This window comes from Canis lupus, chromosome 2 (assembly GCF_048164855.1).
Source record: "Canis lupus baileyi chromosome 2, mCanLup2.hap1, whole genome shotgun sequence".
Taxonomy (NCBI): Eukaryota; Metazoa; Chordata; class Mammalia; order Carnivora; family Canidae; genus Canis; species Canis lupus.
In genome coordinates this window covers 67,538,233-67,556,870 of record NC_132839.1, presented here as the reverse complement: position 1 = coordinate 67,556,870, position 18,638 = coordinate 67,538,233, and the positions used below count along the sequence as shown (strand labels likewise).

General features: G+C 38.2%; 1 long non-coding RNA gene across 1 annotated transcript in view; it reads left to right on the top strand.

Annotated features, from left to right (window-relative positions):
* Positions 1-18,638, top strand: part of LOC140621088 (uncharacterized) — a 29,280-nt gene that overhangs the window by 4,333 nt on the left and 6,309 nt on the right. The window contains exon 2 of the long non-coding RNA XR_012020813.1: positions 11,280-11,385. This is a non-coding gene — a long non-coding RNA (uncharacterized lncRNA). The remainder of the gene's footprint in view (positions 1-11,279; positions 11,386-18,638) is intronic.

The window sequence follows — 18,638 nt, the reverse complement described above, 5'->3', positions numbered from 1 at the left end:
GATATAAACATGTTCGAACCTTTCCTATCCTAAAGTGAAATCCTAAAGATGCTACTCTTCACCACTGTAACTGCAAGACTGGAAACAAATTCTGGCAACCAGATAATACACAGCCTAGAAATTTTTGACATTTTGAGAGGAGCAGTTATTGGGAGGAGTCCTACTGGTTTTAGACACAGAAATATTGACTTTTTGCTCCTGGAAAGAAGCAGAAAAAGTGCCAGATTAGCAAATAGTAGAGAAATAGGAAGGAATGGGCTAGTGTTTACATGATCTGCAGTTATACACTGAATATGCTTAGAGATATTGGTGGGAATTTTAAGAGGATAAGGCCTATTGATGTTCACTTTCCTATAGATCTTGTTCAAGAAAAAGTCTCCCTTGTTTAAATCTAAAAAGTCATTGTTTTTTCAAAGCAAACAAACTGAAATGGATCTTCAGGGTTTGCTTGCAGCCAGACATTGCTTATACATTTTATACAAGCATGGAAAGGTAAAGTACTTCTGGAAGCAAATGTGAAGGAATGAGAGTTAAAACTCAAATGCTCTCATCCCTGCACCATGTCAGTTGTGAATCCCCCCACCTCACTTCCTTCTCATTTAGGCCATCCAAAAGAGTTGACAACACACTTTCTCCAGTTTTAAATTGGCTGCAACATATTCTGTACCCATAAAGGAAGCCCTTACTGCCTTGGGACAGTTCAGAAATGATTTCTTAATTTTCAAATTCAGTTGATTTACATCAATCCCTCATATTGTCTAATTTGTCTACTCTGTTCAACACTGTTGAGTATCCTTTTCTTCAGAAAACTGTATTTTCCCTTTTCTTTCAGTCTCTTTTGCCTGTGATTCTGGTCCTCCTTCTGTCTGTTCCCAGTCCTGGTGGACTGCTTCTCACTCTTTCCTATCCACTAATGTTAATCAATTTCTCTGGATTTTGTCCCTGGTCCCTTACTATTCTGTAAGAACTCCCTGGGCAAATGCTTGTGGCCTTCATTCCACCAATAAGCTTCCTCCCAGTCCTTGTCACTCTTAGGGTCAATGGTTTACCCTATGAGGCATTTTGAAACACATGTGGAACTACTTTTAATTTTCATGATGAAAGAGGGTAAAGAGCTACCAGTATTTAGAAAGCAGAGCCTAGGGAGGCTAGACATCCTTTGATGCATTAGATGGTCCCTCCCATGTAATAAAGGATCATTCTATATTCCACATGATTTGAATGTCCATTATGACATTCATGTAAGCAAAAAAACCTGATTGTAATTGTGTGGACCCCATGCCTGTTTTTCATAAAATCCCAAAGGATTTTTTTTAAAAGATTTTATTTATTTGCTTGAGAGAGAGAAAGCACAAGCAGGGGGAGGGGGCAAAGGGAGGGAGAAACAGGTTTCTTGTTGAGCAGGGAACCCAATGCAGGGCTCCATCCCAGGACCCTGGGATCATGACCTGAGCCAAAGGCAGATGCTTAACTTACTGAGCTACCCAGATACCCCTTGATTACCATATCTTCATAGTAATTCTTTTTTTTTTTTATTGAAGTTCGATTTGCCAACATATAACACCCAGCGCTCATCCCTTCAAGTGCCTTCCTCAATGCCCATCACCCAGTTACCCTTTCCCCCCACCTGTCTCCCCTTCCACTACTCTTTGTTCATGTCCCAGAGTTAGGAGTCCCTCATGGGTTTTTTTGTTCATTTTTGGTATGCTTCAGATTCCCAGGAATGTAATGAATGTGCAGATTGAAAAGTGACTTTCTTTCTTTCTGGACTTTACTCTGAGTAATGGATCTGATCACATTTTGAAAAATCTCATTAATGATGACAATATTGTTCATATGATTTATCTCTTACACACCTGTATATCAGTCTCCATTGAAAAAGATTCTACTTATTTATACCAATGTGTCTCATTATCCCTTATTTCAAAATGCCACATATTAAAAACAAACCAACAATATTCAGCTGGAAATTATATTAACTTTAAAAAAAATCTCAGCCTGTTATTCTTGCCTTCCCTCATGTGACTGGCCCTGGACACTAGAAAAGAGGAAAGGAAGATACATAATGAAAAATGGTAAATATTAGAGACACCTAAATAGCATTCATTGGTTACTAGGCAATGTTTTAAGGACCTGGCATATCTGTACTCAATTCTCACACCAACTCTAAAGATACTTCTTATCATTGTTCCCATCTTATAATTGTGCACGTCACAGAGGCCAAGTCTGTCTCCCAAGGATGATAGCTGGTAAGTGTAGATCTGTGATTTGAACCACGAATCCATGTTCTTCTTTTTTTTTTTTTATTTATTCATGAGAGACACAGAGAGAGAGGCAGAGACATAGGCAGAGGGAGAAGCAGGGTCCTCACAGGGAGCCTGATGTGGGATGCAATCCCCGGACCCCAGAATCATGCCCTGTGTTGAAGACAGTTGCTCAACCACTGAGCCACCCAGGTGTCCCAAGAATCCATGTTCTTAAATTTACACCATCTATACTAATTCTGAGAGAGGCAGCTGCACCAGGAAGGAGCTCAGAGAATGGAAGACTAGTGAAAATCTGGAGGAGGGTAAATCTTAGCATTCCAGAAAGTTCTAGAGAAATAACCCCTCACTTTGAAGAAGGGCCGATAGAAATGGTTTATACCAGTACATTGGGACACTCTAGGTATTATTATGATTATGAATAGTTATTAATGACTTTTAACTAATGCTAAAGTCCACATCTCTGGCTTCTTGCCACATATCCAAACATATAAATTGCACCCTAGTGCTGTGTTTCATCTACTCAAGGGGGTGCTCCAGAATCTTCTACTCATTCTTCATGTTGAATCCTTTTGTTCCGGGTGCATTATCCCCAATTCTGCCCATGACTTTGGTTCTCTTTCTTAGCTCCTTAGGGTTAATAATGTGTGTGACCAGCTTATCAAAGTTAGCTTTTTTCTTGGGCTTCACACTCCTCCCCAACCCAGACTTTCAGTACCCGGTTGAGTGCAAACCTCTGGACTTTCATTTAGCTAGGACGAGGCAAAGAATACTGCCAGACTTTCTTCTATATCCCACAGAATGAGGACTGGTCGAGTGGGTGTCTCTTAAGATTCTTTCTGGCCTTAATGATAAACAATTTATTTTTTTTCAGTTTGCAAATGGTCCCATAATTTAATTTAATAGTGTTTATGACAATATGTAATAAATACCATAAAAAGTATAAGTCGTTCTGGGTGTGTTAGCTCATTAAAATGAATGCTTACTAGATTCTGTAGCAAGCTTTGGAAACATGGTGCTAACTCATGTAAATTGCCATGACAAATGTGCTTTAGGACCAATAAAGTGTGTCCTGATTCATTAATAGTCAGATCCAACATCTCCCTGTTGGTTCCCAAGAAAAGTCGAGTAGAGATGGTGGAAGAGAAATTGCTGCCCAAATTCTGCCAAGCTTCAGGCATTCTGATTAGCATGTGTGATTTGGCGGCTGTCTTTTGTGACATTATACACCTGCAATATTGCCCTCGTGTTTTTGATCCCGCAAGCTCTGAAAAGGCCTCAGAGCTCAGCACGTTCATCCTGCCAATGTCTGATGTGGAATCTTTGGATTTATGCAGACTCCCCAGCCTCCTTCTGGCTTAGAGAAAAAAAAATGCTTTCTGGGCTCAGAAGGGGGCTGCCAGATTAAGCACAGCACAGGTGAGTGGCGATGGAGCCAGTCCAAATAGCAAACAAGCATATCTCCCGTCTCAGAAGCACACTGCAGCCATAGGCATAAATATGCAATAAAGCTGCACTGAGAGAAGGCAAGCTCATGTTTTATAATGTATTTATGTCTTACGCAGCATCTGAGATTGCAGGCACAGTCCAGACTGGGGCTGATGTTTTTTCCCAGGAAAAAAGCACCTCCCCCATTACATAGTGGAAATACAGTTTTGGGTTGTAGGAATGACTTCACAGGATGTGAGATATGTTGAAATATACCTTTGTTTTTACTTTTGCTCTCAAGCTTCGCTGCTTAATTTTGTTTGATACAAATTCCTTCAAGAGCAAAAGATTGAAAGATTTGTTCAGCAAAACCATTGTCCTAGAAAGTCATGTCTCTAGACCTCAGCTATCTATGGAAGCTCTCACGTTTTATACTTCTTACAATTTACAAAGTTGACCTTTCCTGTTGCATCCAATATGGTTGACTGAATCTGTGGAGCATTTCAAGGTTTAACACACAAGCATGCATTTTATTGAATCCTGATGAAAAAATATCTGAGAAGGCATATTTCCCAGTTTACAAGTCAGGAAAATGAGACTCCAAGTAGCTAAGAAAATTACCTAACATCATAGAGCAAGCAGGTGATAGACATGGACTCTCAGCTCATGTCTTCTCATTTCAAAAATACCATACTTGCCTTACTCCATTAAAGTGCCTTTGCCATAGAGGGAGAGCTTCTTTTTTTGGTACTTCCTCTTTCTTATTTTCATTTTTCCTGGGGAGTTGAACTTGATGAGCAGAATCTGTCCACATTGACACCAGCCCATGTCATTCTGTCTTCACAGAAGACAGTAAGATATATGCCAGATGACAGTCAAAAAAGCATCTGACTTTGTCTATTCCATTCAGAATTTACCATGCATCTGGGAAGATAAAAGGATCTATAAGATTTGGATAGTCAGAATATTTTATTGAGTGTCTACTGTGTGCCAGGAATCTGGTAATTGCCTTTGAAAATATTTGAAGAAATCAGACTTTTATGAATATGTACATCCATCCACCCATCCAGCCCCCATCCTATCACCCATTAATCTATCCATTAATTCAATTATCAATCAGTTTAAGTCATTTACGGGTTAAATCATATGTAATAGGACCCCCTTCAAAGAAAGAAAATAAGGACGGGGGAAAAGAATCTCAGGATACAAAATGAGTAAAACCCTCCTGGCTTAATATACTCAAATTAAGACTAAGAATTATCTTCTAAAACATATTGCTCCCATTTCTGTTTTCTTCATCTTAGTAAGGGCCAGTTACTCACTCAATAAATTTACATCCATAATATCTGTTGAATGTGTATAGTGACCACAACTAGAATTACCTTGGCATATTGACTGTTTTTCTTGCATTCTTATATTCTATATTCCGTGCCAGTGAATACAGTTGGCGTCTTATATACTCGTTAAAATTTTATTCCTTTTCTTCCTAAGATGCTGAATCTCAGTCAAGAAGGAAATGCTTCAACAGTCACTTTGAAAGCTTTCTTAAATGTAGATTTACTGCTATTTCTAGTTATGACATAGCTATCAGCCTGTACTAGTACACTATTCAGTGTAATTGAATACTTAAAACATGAAATATGCTTCATAAAATGCAGGTGTAAAATCAATTGCAGCAAGCCAAGTTTTTTAAGAAAGCACTCCACCAAGATTTATTGGCATTGATTTTATTTTATTTATTTTATTTTTCATTAGATTTATACTTCAATTTTACCACTTCAATTTCTTATTAAGAGATTGCATAAAAATAAGTTTTATGCAAAGGTCTCAGTTAAACAAGGGATAGACACAAATCTGTGAAAGCATCATTGTAAAAATGAAATATTTACCCCAAATCAAGGCAACAGATAAGAAGAGTTAATGTTTACGGGTTCCATATTAAGTCTCAGGTATATGCACTACTAAATTATTTACCTTCACAACAGTTCTTTAAGTTAAATGGCACCTTGACTCCATCTTGCAGGCAGTCAGGACCTGTGGAAGTTATGTAATCCATCCAAAGATACTGAGCTAGTCAGTGCAGAACAGGGATTCAAAGCCAGGTGGTTGTAGTCCTGCTATTGTTCTTCTCATTAAGGAGTCTTGGGCTTTATATCAAAGTTCCACCTTTAGCTATATTAAGAAAAAGCTTACATTTCCCCTTTCTCTTCACTTCTTTCCTCATCAAGGACAGAAACATCTAGAGATTGTTTAAAACACATTAGGTATTAAAGTAAGCCACCTGCTTCCCTGTATCTAGAGTGTTAAAACAGGTGTTTCTAGGAGGGAGTGAAATATGAGAGTTGATGGGACCCTGGACATGCCATGTGGAAGGACAAATAGAAAAGAATAAAATGAAGTTTTGACTACAGTAGTAGGTAGTCCATTTGTGATCAAGTTAAAGTGATGAGGGATAGTATAAAGTAGACAAGGTTTGCTTGAGGGTACAGGTGGACTTAAAAGTAGTTTCAAAAGGTAAAAAGACAACCCTGAGGAAAACAAAAGTAAGTGGATAAAGACATCTGTGCATATTGAGACTGCAGGAGAAAGGGGCTGATGGGCATGGGGTTGTGTTCCTCTAGCAAGCTATGGATGATATGGTGAGGCATGATCTAATATCCCCATTCAATCCTAGACTTCAGTGTAGTGTGACTTGGCTTCTTTTACTTGGTGTGGGTTCTTTCTGCCTGCTTCTGGAATGTTAGGCTCCCTAGAGATTATTTCCCACCTTTGTCACTTGGCAGATGAATTTCTTTTCTAGGGCCACTGTAACAAAACCACAAACCTGGTAGCTTACAACAGAAATACTGTCTCACACTTGTGTCAGCTAGCTGCCCCAAATTAAGGTGTTGGTGAGGTTGGAGTGTTCTGGAGGCTGTGAGGGATAATCTGTTCCAGGACTCTCTCCTTGCCTTTTATGCTGTGATTCACACACATATCATTCCAGTGACTGCCCCATCTTCACATGGTTGGCTTCCCTCTGTGTGTCCCTGTGTCTTCCAATGGTGTTCGTGTATCTGTGTGGATATCACAAATTGTGTAAGGTCACTGGTCATATTTGATTAAGAAGAGCTTATTATTATTGCTGGAATCTGAAAGACCTTATTTTCAAATAAGTTACCGTGCAGGTACGGAGTGTTAGAGCTTCAACATATCTTTTTTGGGGAACACACTTCAAGTCCTAACAGCACAGTTAGTGAATGTGATGATCACTGCTTTCTCATATGGCAGTTTTCTAGACGTTCTATCTAAGAACCAAGGCTTAGGATTTTCAATACCAGGTTTCACTGGCATGATCTGATGCCAGCCCAATACAAATAAACTTCTTTCTACCCTATAATCCTGGGAAATTACTTTCTCACTAATACTGATGGGCTTCACTGAAAGGCTATGAACGGGCCGGTGAAAATGAGGGTAGGGGCCACATTATTCCTGTTTATATCCTTAGTAACTTATATTAACTGGGACCAAGTACATGTTCTACATGTTCTACAATTGCATGAAATTGCACGGAGCCTCAAGACTACCAAATATCCAGGATTATTTTTGAGATATCAGGTATCTTATCATTAATTTTTGAACTCTCTTCTTAGTCCACTTTAAAGCACACTAATCTGAACATTGGTTTCCAAACACAGTTCTCGCCAGTGGTCTGCCATTATCAGGTGTACTGAATAAAAGAAAAGTCTTCTAGATGCCTAATTTTTCTGTTCTGAAGCACTGTCTTTAGAGCATAATGTATGAAATCAAGAGACCTGGTTTCAAAGACCAACCCCTTCATTTACTGGCTTCATGATCTTGGGAAACTTAAATTAACCTCCCTAAACATCAGTCTCTTCATATTTTAAACATAGATAAAAATAGCACCTGTGAAGATTAAATGGGAAAATTTATGTAAAATGTTAGAGAACACAGCCTGGTGAATGGAAACACAAGGAATGTGGTAGGTTTCTGTGGTCAAAATTATTTCAGGCTTGAGGCTTTGTAAGTGGTCTCACATTTAAAGCTCACAACACTTTATGAAGTAAGTATGACTTTTTGTCCCCATTTTACAGCCGAGAAAATGGACATGGGGATTTAGAAGCTATCTCTCAAACATTCATGACTTCAGAGGAATAGGAGTAGGAAAGGGCCAGGCCTTTCTGATCCCAAAGCCTTTTTGGTCATCTCCTCATCCTATTTAATATGTTGTATTACTTTAGATAACACAAGACAGTATATTTTAGCTTAATGTTAGATGTGAAAAGTGAAACTAACTTTAGAGTGTTTATTTCAATGTGACCCTTCAAACAGTAGTAAGATAGTTTGCTAATAAATAAACAAGTAAACAACAAAACTGAGTTTCCTTAGCAGGAAATGGACAGAGCCTGGATGTCACATACATTTGACTTCCAGTCCAGCTCATGCTCTTTTCCATGATGCAACTGTGACTATCACAGCTTCTCTTGGGTGGAAGAAGGGAGCACTCAGCAACTGTATGCACCTAGAAACAACAAAGTTCCCAAATGAGGTACAGCTCAGTTTCAGTAACAAGAGGATTTTAAGTAATTCACCAAAGCACATGTGCTTGCTTCGGCAGCACATACACTAAAATTCACCAAATATACATTCAGTGACCAAAAACAAGTAAGGAAATTAGAGTGTAGAATCAGGTGATTAAATAAGTTACCAAACATGAACATGAGCAGTAGATAACAGATAACTAAACTCAAAAATGTAGGTCAGAAATCTAGGCTAGCAAGTGTTGACGAAGGGACTACAGAAAGAAGGAGGGGGCCCTGTAGAGGCCATTTGTGAATGGCCTGACTTCATTGTCTGTCCCTGAGAGTCCCTTTCATAAAGAAGTAGCTCATGAAAGAGTGGGTATCAATAAGTCATATTATTTCCGTGGACTAAAGTCATTTCTGGGAATTTCAGTTTCAATGGACAATTCTTTCCTCTTCATTTGTTTAATTGTCCTGGAGAGATGGTCAACATGAGGCCAAATTCATTCAGCTTGAGGACGTTAAAAAACATACATAGTACCTACTGATTTAGAGTATGTGAACTTACCTTCCCACAAGTAATCAGAGCTTTGGGTCTGAGCAATAACAAGCTGAATCCAGTAATTAAGGAGGAATCCACAGTGAAGGAGAATAGGATGTATGAAATAAATGTGGATCCCAGACATGCACTGGTGGACTAAATCTCTATTATCCCAAATAGCAGAACAGTTAGAGATCTAAATTTTATGTCTACTTCACTGCAGGTTTTAATGGAGGAAGCAATTAAGACTGAATTTTATGCATGTTTGGGACTATTTATTTGGAAAGAAGTTCAAACAATTTTTTTGTTTAACGTAGATGGATGACTAAATTAGGAAAAAGCTTAGAAGTTTATTGATCTGCTTTTTTCAGATCAGAGTTTAGGGAATTAGATGACATTGAACAACTCAAGTCTCCAAACCCTCAACTGCATCTTTACATTGTTATGAAAGAGATACGGATTCATCAACTTGAGGCTATAAAAGGAGAACATATATTTCAACTCTGATGGGTTTTTTTTTTTTTTGAGGAAGAATAGGCACTCAAGAGCAAGTTGGATATGTGGACCGAGCACAAGGAAACTTGATGCTTCACCTAATTCCCATTGCTAACTTACCCTGAAGTTAGTGGAATCATCGCTGTCAAAGAACTGTAGAGCTTATTCAGTGGTAATGAAAACCTGATTTTGGAAATTATTCGTAGGTCTGATGGACATGTTGATCTGATCATCCTATGTTTTATGTTTAGACTCCAACTCTCAAGATACATCAGTCATTTAGCACTGGCTTCATCTTTGAGGTTGCCCTTCCAGAACGTTTCACTTGACCAAAAGTGAAATATGGTTGCCAAGAAGATGGCATAGTGCAAGAATTTGAGAGATGGGTATGAAAGTACCAGAAATATCCAACAATTTGTAATTATCTGACCAGATTCTGAAATTTCAATTGGGTCTATGGGCTTTGTGAGAATGTATTCCCTTTCATGAAATGACTGAAACGGTTCTTGAAGCCACCTTCAATACTATAATCTTGGAATTAGCATGGTGGTGGTGCTTCACAGAATATGTCATTTTCAATAATTGTATTCTGATGGGCTTGATCACAATTGGTCAAGGACAATCATTGAGTTTATCCAACAAGCACACTCTTTTAAGAATAAGACTGACTAGGCTTAGACTATTTTTGTATTACTGCTATGAAATCTATTTGTTTAAACAGCTAATAGCTGCCTGCTTTCTATTGCTGTTGATCAAAATTTCATGAGGATATTTGATCAAGAGAGCTACCATTGAGAAAAGAATGCACATTTGTGGTAAATGCCTATGATTTTGTTGAATTGCCAAGATCTGTGACCATCATTGTTGAGGAATTTACAATGTTGACTGCTCTCTGTTTGAACTTCCTCATATTGCCACCTATTGAGAGCTTTTGAGCTTCCTAGATGCTGCAGTAGAGCTGTGCACTAGACTTCACCACTTATTCCGAATTCAGAATCTGTTTTTCTTTCTGTTGTTTGCTTTTAATCTGAGGAAGATATCTATTCTCTATTTAGCTTAGTTTCAGTTTCCTTAATCACAGTCCTGACAAAAGTTTATTTGGTTTCTTAATAACCCTGGAAAGTTCAAAGCAAAAACTATTCAGAGGCCACCATCAGCATTTTAGAGAGTCACTGTGAAATAGTCACTGTGTTGCCATGGAAATGTAGCATCTCAGAGTGGGAGAATAATCTGGATTTCATAGCTTGCTTCATTCTTTTATCAAAAATGTTTCGACTACAATGGCACCAACTGGGTGAACAATAACATCTCATCTAATGTAAACATCTTTCTTCTTGTCCTTCTAAGTTGTGGGAACCACTGACCACATTTCATGCTTGGACTCTAGTAAAGTTTAAATTACAGAAGTAAGAAATATTTATTACTCCAAATGCTGAAGATTGTTGGGGTAAGGAGTGATATTCAGAATCAGCATTAATTATGGTCAGAAATTAGACATAGAGTTGAAATTCTAAGCCCCTGGTATGTTCTGAAAAGTTAAAGAGCTGCCTTGCATCAGTTGATACCTTTCTGAGGGGTCCAGGATAGATGACTAAGGAATAAATACATGGAAATCAATTTTTGGATTAACTCAAGACAGGACAAGAAAAGAAAAAGAAGCAAGAATGAATATTGAAAATAAGCCAGAATGTGGATTCAGTATTTACTTTAGGGTTTTGCTGTTCATTGTGTCAAAATTGTCATAGATTTAAGTATAGATTTAAGATTTTTAAAAAAGTGGAGGAGCTGCACGAGATAGGAGGATGTGTAGAAAATGTCATGTGAAACTCAAGAACATAGAGCTTGTGAATATCTATGTTCTCCCTCTCTATGACTGCAGTTAAACTATTTTAAAAACTCACTGTCTTAGTAGAAGAATGCATACATATTTCTGAGTTTTTCAGTTGCCAAGCCATGAACGCAGTATGGGGCACAGCAGGACCAAGGTGGAATTACTTTCTTTCATTTACTTTTCTCTCTTTGCTGCAGATCTGAGAATCATGCTGGATCCAGATCTAGCTGCCAGTGATGGCTGCTGACAGCTCTTGAGTTTCATTCACTTTTAAGACATTACTGGATTGCCTGCATCAAATAGGTAAAAATACTAGATCAGGGCTCTGGATAATTTGGTCTGCATTAGATATGTACTCCTGGTTGAATCATTAGAGCTAGAAGTTAGGTATCCTGAGAAAGAGAATGTCCATTTCCCTTTGGGGTAACCATGTGGTGAATTGGAGCATCTCACAGCAACCTGGGGTGGGAGGCAATCCTTTGGGTAGGCAGACACTCTTGTTCATTATGTAATTGAAGATGGATTCCACTCTGACTATTATCAAGATTAGTGAATTCTTTGCCTCCTACCTCTAGAGGACAAAGTAAGACTGCATAGTGTAACATTTGTGTGCTCTGTAAAGTTCATGAAGCAGGAACCCTGCTTGTCTTGTTCATTATTACACATCCCCACCTAGAATAGAACCTGGCAACATGGAGCCTCAATAAACAAAAGTTGAATTAATAAACAGGTAAACAGCTGGCTTTATTCTATTTTTTCCTACCATTTTATTCTTCTGTTTCTTTACTTGCTAGTACTTTATCTTGTTTTGTATATAATTTTGAAATCCACCTCAGTTCAAAAAAACAAAGAAGAGGATTGTTGGGATTTCAGGTGGCCATAAATAATAATACTTCCCTTCCCAACCTGAATTTGGAGCCATTGAGAGTAAGATGCAGGAGAAAGCTTGGGGTAAAATATACTTTAGGTTTATATAGCCAAATAGACTTGCTTATACTTCACCTCAGAATTTCATAGACTTGCCAACCTAGTCATTCCCACAGGTGGGCAACCACAGGCATCCCCTAAAAGGGGCTGAGCACAACTTTCTCAATTTCTTCTCACATATTCACTATTCAGGTAAATCACTCCTTTTCTCTGGGGAAACAGTGAGAGTCAGAAGAGAGATCAACACTTTGTCTACTACAACTCTCTCCACATGGAAACCAAGGCTTACAGGGGATTAGAAATTCTTCTCTAAGAGGTATAAAGAAAGAAATGGAGGAATGGATGAAGAAAACAAAAAGAAATCAACCAGAGAATAATAATAAGAGAAAACCAAGATCTGACCTGGCTACTCCTTTGAGATAGCTAACATCAATGGCAAACTTCACTCTTCCCCAACCCCATCTCATTCTGTTCTAGAAACTTTCCTATCTTGGCTTTGGATTTCTGTCCCCATGTCTTAATATCCATGCTCTCTTTCTGGAACAAGTGACATTTAGAAATTGAAGCATGTACTGGCAAAGATATCAAGCCTATCCATCATTGCCAGTTCAAACAGCCATTATACCAAAGTTGCTATAATTACAAAATAGTTTCAAAACCATTGGGATGAGAGGAAATCTATGGTTATCACTGGCAATCCAATATGAGAATCACTAAAACCTTTTTTTTCTTTTCTCATGTTTACAACCAGGAGAATAGTTAGAAAACTAGAATTGTCAACACAATCAGCAGATATCTATTGACTTTCTACTGCATACAAAACATGATTTATCTCAAAGAGAGTGAAGATAATTTTGATTTACACAGGATCAATTTCCTGGTCCAAATATCAGGATAGAAAAGGGAAGGAAAAATACAAAACAAAGCAAAACAGAAGTTTCTTGTGCAAAATTTTACCTGTTGCAAAAGAAGCATAAACAAGAGCACTGGAATTTATGGGGGTATTAAAAGAGGCATAAAAAGCCCCAGTATTTGCTAAACTCTAGATAATTAATTAGAGATTATTCCTGAAGAGTGAAAGAACATTTATATATGACTCTATCAAGAATATTCACATATGTCTAACAAATAGTGTTCTCTCACAGACTTCAAAGTCCATGAAAATATTTCTTTCCTAAGTTGTAGTGGGGGAAATAAAGATTTAATTAAGCAAGGAATAAAAACAGCTGCAAATTAGGAATGAAAATACCACAGGCTACAAGAATTGTACTTTAAATTTTGCTTCAGGATTTTTTTCCTGAAAATATCAATGTAAATATTTTAAATTACTTAATATTTTCAGAATTTTAATAAAAATCATGTCTTCCTTTAAGAGCTGACATTTACAGCTAAATTCTCTGAGACTCAAAAATCCACATCTGGAAATTAGGCATTAAAAGAAGACCTGGGGCTCCTACTAGAAAATGCTAGCGATAATGTCAACTGACCTCTAGAGGGCTCCCTACAAACCAGATTCTATTCACAAAGCTATCTTGGACTTCACACAGGGAAGGGCTTTTTTCTAAAGGTGGTTTACATAGATTAAAAAGCTTTTTACTTGGAGAGACTCATGCCTACTTTGCTTCTCCAAATGACAAATGAATCTCCAGTGATATTCAGACAGTTTGCTATGTTCCAAATTTTAATGCAGGTCATTTGCCATTTCTGTGGTACTGAACAATCTGGGTGCCAGTTTACCTTTGTACCCAGCATGAAACACAGTGCCTGCATAGAAGCAGGTGACCAAGAAATGTGTGTTGATGTAAATTAGTTCTCTTTTTTTTTAGTTCCAATGATTCCTGTAAAATGTTATTAGCACAGGATGAAGCTGAAAGTAGTAAAAACATATTTGACATTTTTGTAGCTTATAGTAATTAACACTTACTTCCATGTACATTATCTTACTGAAGCCTTAAAATATTAGCAAATTAGTTTTTATTATCATTTACATAGATTAGATGACTAAGTCTAAGGGCTTGATGTAATAAAGTGGAAATTCAAATTTAGTCTTTTGATTTCAATCTCAGTGACCTTTTCATTGACTCATTGCCACTTCCGATGATCTAGATAATGAAGTGACAAATCAGTAACATTTCAATAGGTGTCCCTTAGTGGATAGAATGAGGCATCTTTAAAAAAGGAAGAAGGCACTAGACGTGATCCCAGCTACTTAGGCATCACCTTGGAAAGCTGGTTGACTCAGGAGGGGAACTAGGTAGTGAGGCCTCGATGCATCAGCTCCTGGGGAGACTGAGGGCCTCAAGAAAAAGTATTCAACTAAACAGGTGCCAGAACCAGAGACCCTTGCTGAAAAGTAGAGCCACTTTCTTGGTTGACAAACCAAGAAAAATAAAAAGACTGCTAGCATTCAGTCCAGGCCACAGGATGAACCAGGTCAGATGTGAGTATTGGGTTTGAAGTGAGAGACCATCATGAAGGAGCATTAGAGGAAGTGATCAAGACAAGATCTAGTGGACATGACTTTGATCCCAGGTGACCGGGTGTAACTGAAAAGTCCTAGTTTATTCCATATGTGCTATTTCTAGCTATTCATAATACTGAAGTGCTCAGGTAAGGAGGAAGGAGAGGGGATAGAAATTGTTACTCTAAAAAATGATCCATTTTATTCCTACTCATCTGCTGACACCTGGCAGTGAAACTGTGAAATCATGACCCAGAAAAATGTGTGCTTTGATAAGTGGCATATGTCTCTGGAAAGAAGCATAGACTGGTAGGATTGTTTGTAGACAAAGCCATGTGGCTGATAAAGGATATTAAGGGTTGAAATGGACAAAAGGTAACATATGAAAGAGGGTGAGTCCCTGAAGGTAAATGATGCCAACCTTGCAGTTTTCCATGGGACTTGTCTTCCTTAGCACTGAAAGGGCAATAAAGTATAGTGGTTAAGAACACAGACTGCCTGGATTTGAATCTTGTCTCTATCACTCACTAGCTGCATGGTTTGAAAAAATTTTGTGAAATGATCTTAATTTTTCTTCTGTTAACTGAGATAATATAGTACCTGGTTTGTGGGTTGTTGTAAAAAATAAAAAGTCCTACCTTAAACTAGAACTTTTTAAACTTAAAAAAAGTCCTAGTTTTAATTTAAAACAATTATATATGTGATTCCTTCAGACCAGTAAATCCCCGATAATGTTTTGTTACTTTTATGGATGAGGAATTTAAGTACATGAGATATTCTGGGAAAATATAGGAACTACCACCAAGAGAAAATCAAACTGGATGTCACACTCTTAAGACAGATAATCTGTCTTTAGGGTCTACAGGAAATGTCTGTACTTTTCCACATGACATAGGGACTTGACAATGCATTTGTGAATCAGCTACCCAGAATCCTTGTTTACTCTCCAACTCACGGTCCCAGAGGAAGGCAAACACCTGTTCTAATTTATCTTTTATTCAACAAATAGTTATTGAGCATCTCTACTATGCCATGAACTGTTGCAAGCATTGAGATACAGTATACAGAATTCTCTTCCCTTGAGGATCTTCCACTCTGCTGGGATTTACTTGAATACTTGTTAATGTCCAACTCTCTGCTTCCTTGTGCTGTCCTAGAGCGACCATCTCCTTGGGGCCTGCTTGGGCTGTCGGCAGAATCTATTCTTCTACCTTCTCTTAAGGTTGTTTCCTTCTCAATTTCCCTGCTATGTGCCCTGCCTGGCACAATGACTGGTACAGACCTGATAAATACTGGTCCAATGAATCCAGGTAGTGGGCACGATGATTGTAGGGTGCATGTGGATGAGCAATTGATATTTTAACATATTAATATTTAATGTTTTAGGCAAGATGTTACTTAAATGGATAGATGAATAATGTTTTAAATTTAAAGACCATCAACTTTAACAGTGGTATAAAACTGATCAAAGTTTGGGAAATACTGACTCAGTGGCTAATAATACACACTGTGTAGTTTAACTGTTTGGGTCTTAAACTTGATTCAGCCACCAACCAGTTGAGTAAGCTTGGGAAATGGCTGCCTGGACTTCAATTTCTGTAATTAAAATTGAGGCTTATAATAGTACCTCATCATGGGCTGCTATATGATTAAATAAAATATGAAACATGTAACCCATGTAAACTGCTAAACCCTATATCAGATACTTGTGAATGTTCAATAAATGTTTATTAATCATTGCTATAAAAACATGACTATCACTTTGTCGACTTCCACTTCTTATTCTCAGCACCACTGAACAGAAGGCTCAGTTAGGGTAGGCACAGAGGTGTGCCAGTGCAGCCCATCAGTAGACAGGCTGAGAGGAGGCCTGGGACATGGGAGTGAGCACCGCACAGAATCAAACAGAAACTGAGGCCTCTGTGAACACGTCTCCCAGGTAGTGGAATGAGAAGACAGGAACCTCTCCTGACACCCTCAAGACTACTTTGCCATGCCAATTTATTTTATTTTAGAAGTATATTATTTTATTTAAGTTCAGCTTGCCAACATCCAGTGCTCATCTTATTGTGTGCCCTCCTTAGTACCTGTCACCCAGTTACCCCATGCCCCCACCCTCCTTCCCTTCTGCAATCCTTTGTTTGTTTCCCAGAGTTAGGAGTCTCTCATGGTTTGTCTTCCTCTCTATTTTTTCCCCACTCAGTTTCCCTGTTTTCCCCTATAGTCTCTTTCAGTATTTCTTATATTCCACATATGAGATGATAACTTACCATTTACTTCGATGTGGATGGAACTGGAGGGTGTTATGCTGAGTGAAGTAAATCAATTGGATAAAGACAATCATCATGCCAATTTATTTTTAACTGATACACTACATTCTTTAAAAAACTGACCCTGCTTTCCTGAATATTCGGTAGACAAGTGCTTGGTCCATATTCAATGCTAAGAAGCAGAAATTCTGCAGAGCAATAAAGAGAACACACACATAAATAAGATGAAGCTTTGTTTAACCATAAAACCTGAAGTTAGTTAGTCATTACATTGTAATCTAACCTGATCTAAACAAGGCGGTGCACATATGCCATATAAGCTATTTTCTCTTCTAAAAATATCTCATTACCATCCACAGGAATAGTTAAATATAGATACTTTGTTTTTATGGCCTTTATTTCTGAAACATAAAAGGTTTTATGTTTCTAATCCCTAGACAATTTTTCATGGTATTTCTGTTTATCCTGTAATCTACTTTCAAGCCATGTTTGGTGGAAAAAAATGCAATGATTTCTGGAAAGTCTAAAGTGTTTTTCAATTATCGTGAGTGAATTCTGGGACTCACAGAGTCATTTAGCTCCTCTGATCTTAGACAATCGCTCTGCATGACAGGAGTTACTCGGGTTGGGTTTTTACCCTCTTGGTTTCTTTTGAATTCTCTGTGGTGGTTTTCATTTCCTTTGTGATTCTCTATTGTTTATTGCAGTCAGTTTCAATGGCATTTACCTAGACTGGTTTTATAGCAATAAAGAGTCATTTGAGTGAAGGTTTTCCAACATCAGAGTTTCATTATGAGTAAAAGTAACAATCTTGTAGTCACTTCAAACGACCTCAGGGTAGATTCAGACAAAGGGCTCTGACAGGAAACAGCAGGGTAAATTTCATGCATGTTCCTCCATAGGTCGTGTACTTCGTAGGTGTGCAGCCTGTGCTGTCACAAAGGTCATACTTAGAAGAGCCTTATCCTTAGTTCAATGCTCTTCTGTCATCACCTTGAATTCTTAATAATTTTTAAACAATCCTCTATGGCTTATGAAGCCATGGACTGCCCCACCTCTAGGTTTGATGCCATATGATGCCCCATCTGTAGAGAGTGTCACTGCCTACTTCTTCCGTTGCTGGTGAACTCGTCACAGCTCATGGGTCATTCTCTGCACAACTCTTCTCTCTCTTCTTTAGGCAGAGTTAGTCACTCGGTGTCTCTGTGTTGCCATGGCAACTCATGCCCACTGCTGGGATTGCACTTTCTATTCCACACTCCATGTGCATGTGTGACTTTCTATCTGTCTCAATCGTGAACTCCCGGGCACGGATCAAAACTGACTTTATCCCTTTGTTTCTCAGGGATAGTTCCTGATACGTGGTAGTAGTGCTCCTTCAATGTGTGATAATGAGAAAAATTTCAGCAAGCATTCATACTGTGCTGGGGCAACATGGAACTTTTCATTGTCACTGCGCATTGCCCTCTGCATAAGATGCCATTCTGTCTCCCTTCTTCGTATGTGCAGAACCTTCGTACATCTTGTAATGCCCAACGAAAGGTCCCTTCTTCTGGGAAGCCTTCCTTGAATGAAAGAAAGATGGAATGTCTTTCTTCTCTGTGGTTTCTCTACACCTGGTAGATGGAAATTACAATTGAGCAATTTAGTTTTGTCATCTGATATGCCATGACTTGCCTAAGTTTCTTTTTTCTTTCTACTTCAGGGCATGGAAGACAAATAAGAGACCTCTAAGCTAACTAATTTTTCAGCACAAACTTAGATTGTCTTATTAGATAGGTTTATGTGTCCAGCTAAACTAGAACCCACAATTTTTTCCAGTTAGGAAAGAGAAGTTTTAAACTTTAAGATAAAGGAGCAGCTCCCTTAACGTCCACATTTGTGCTGATTACTATATT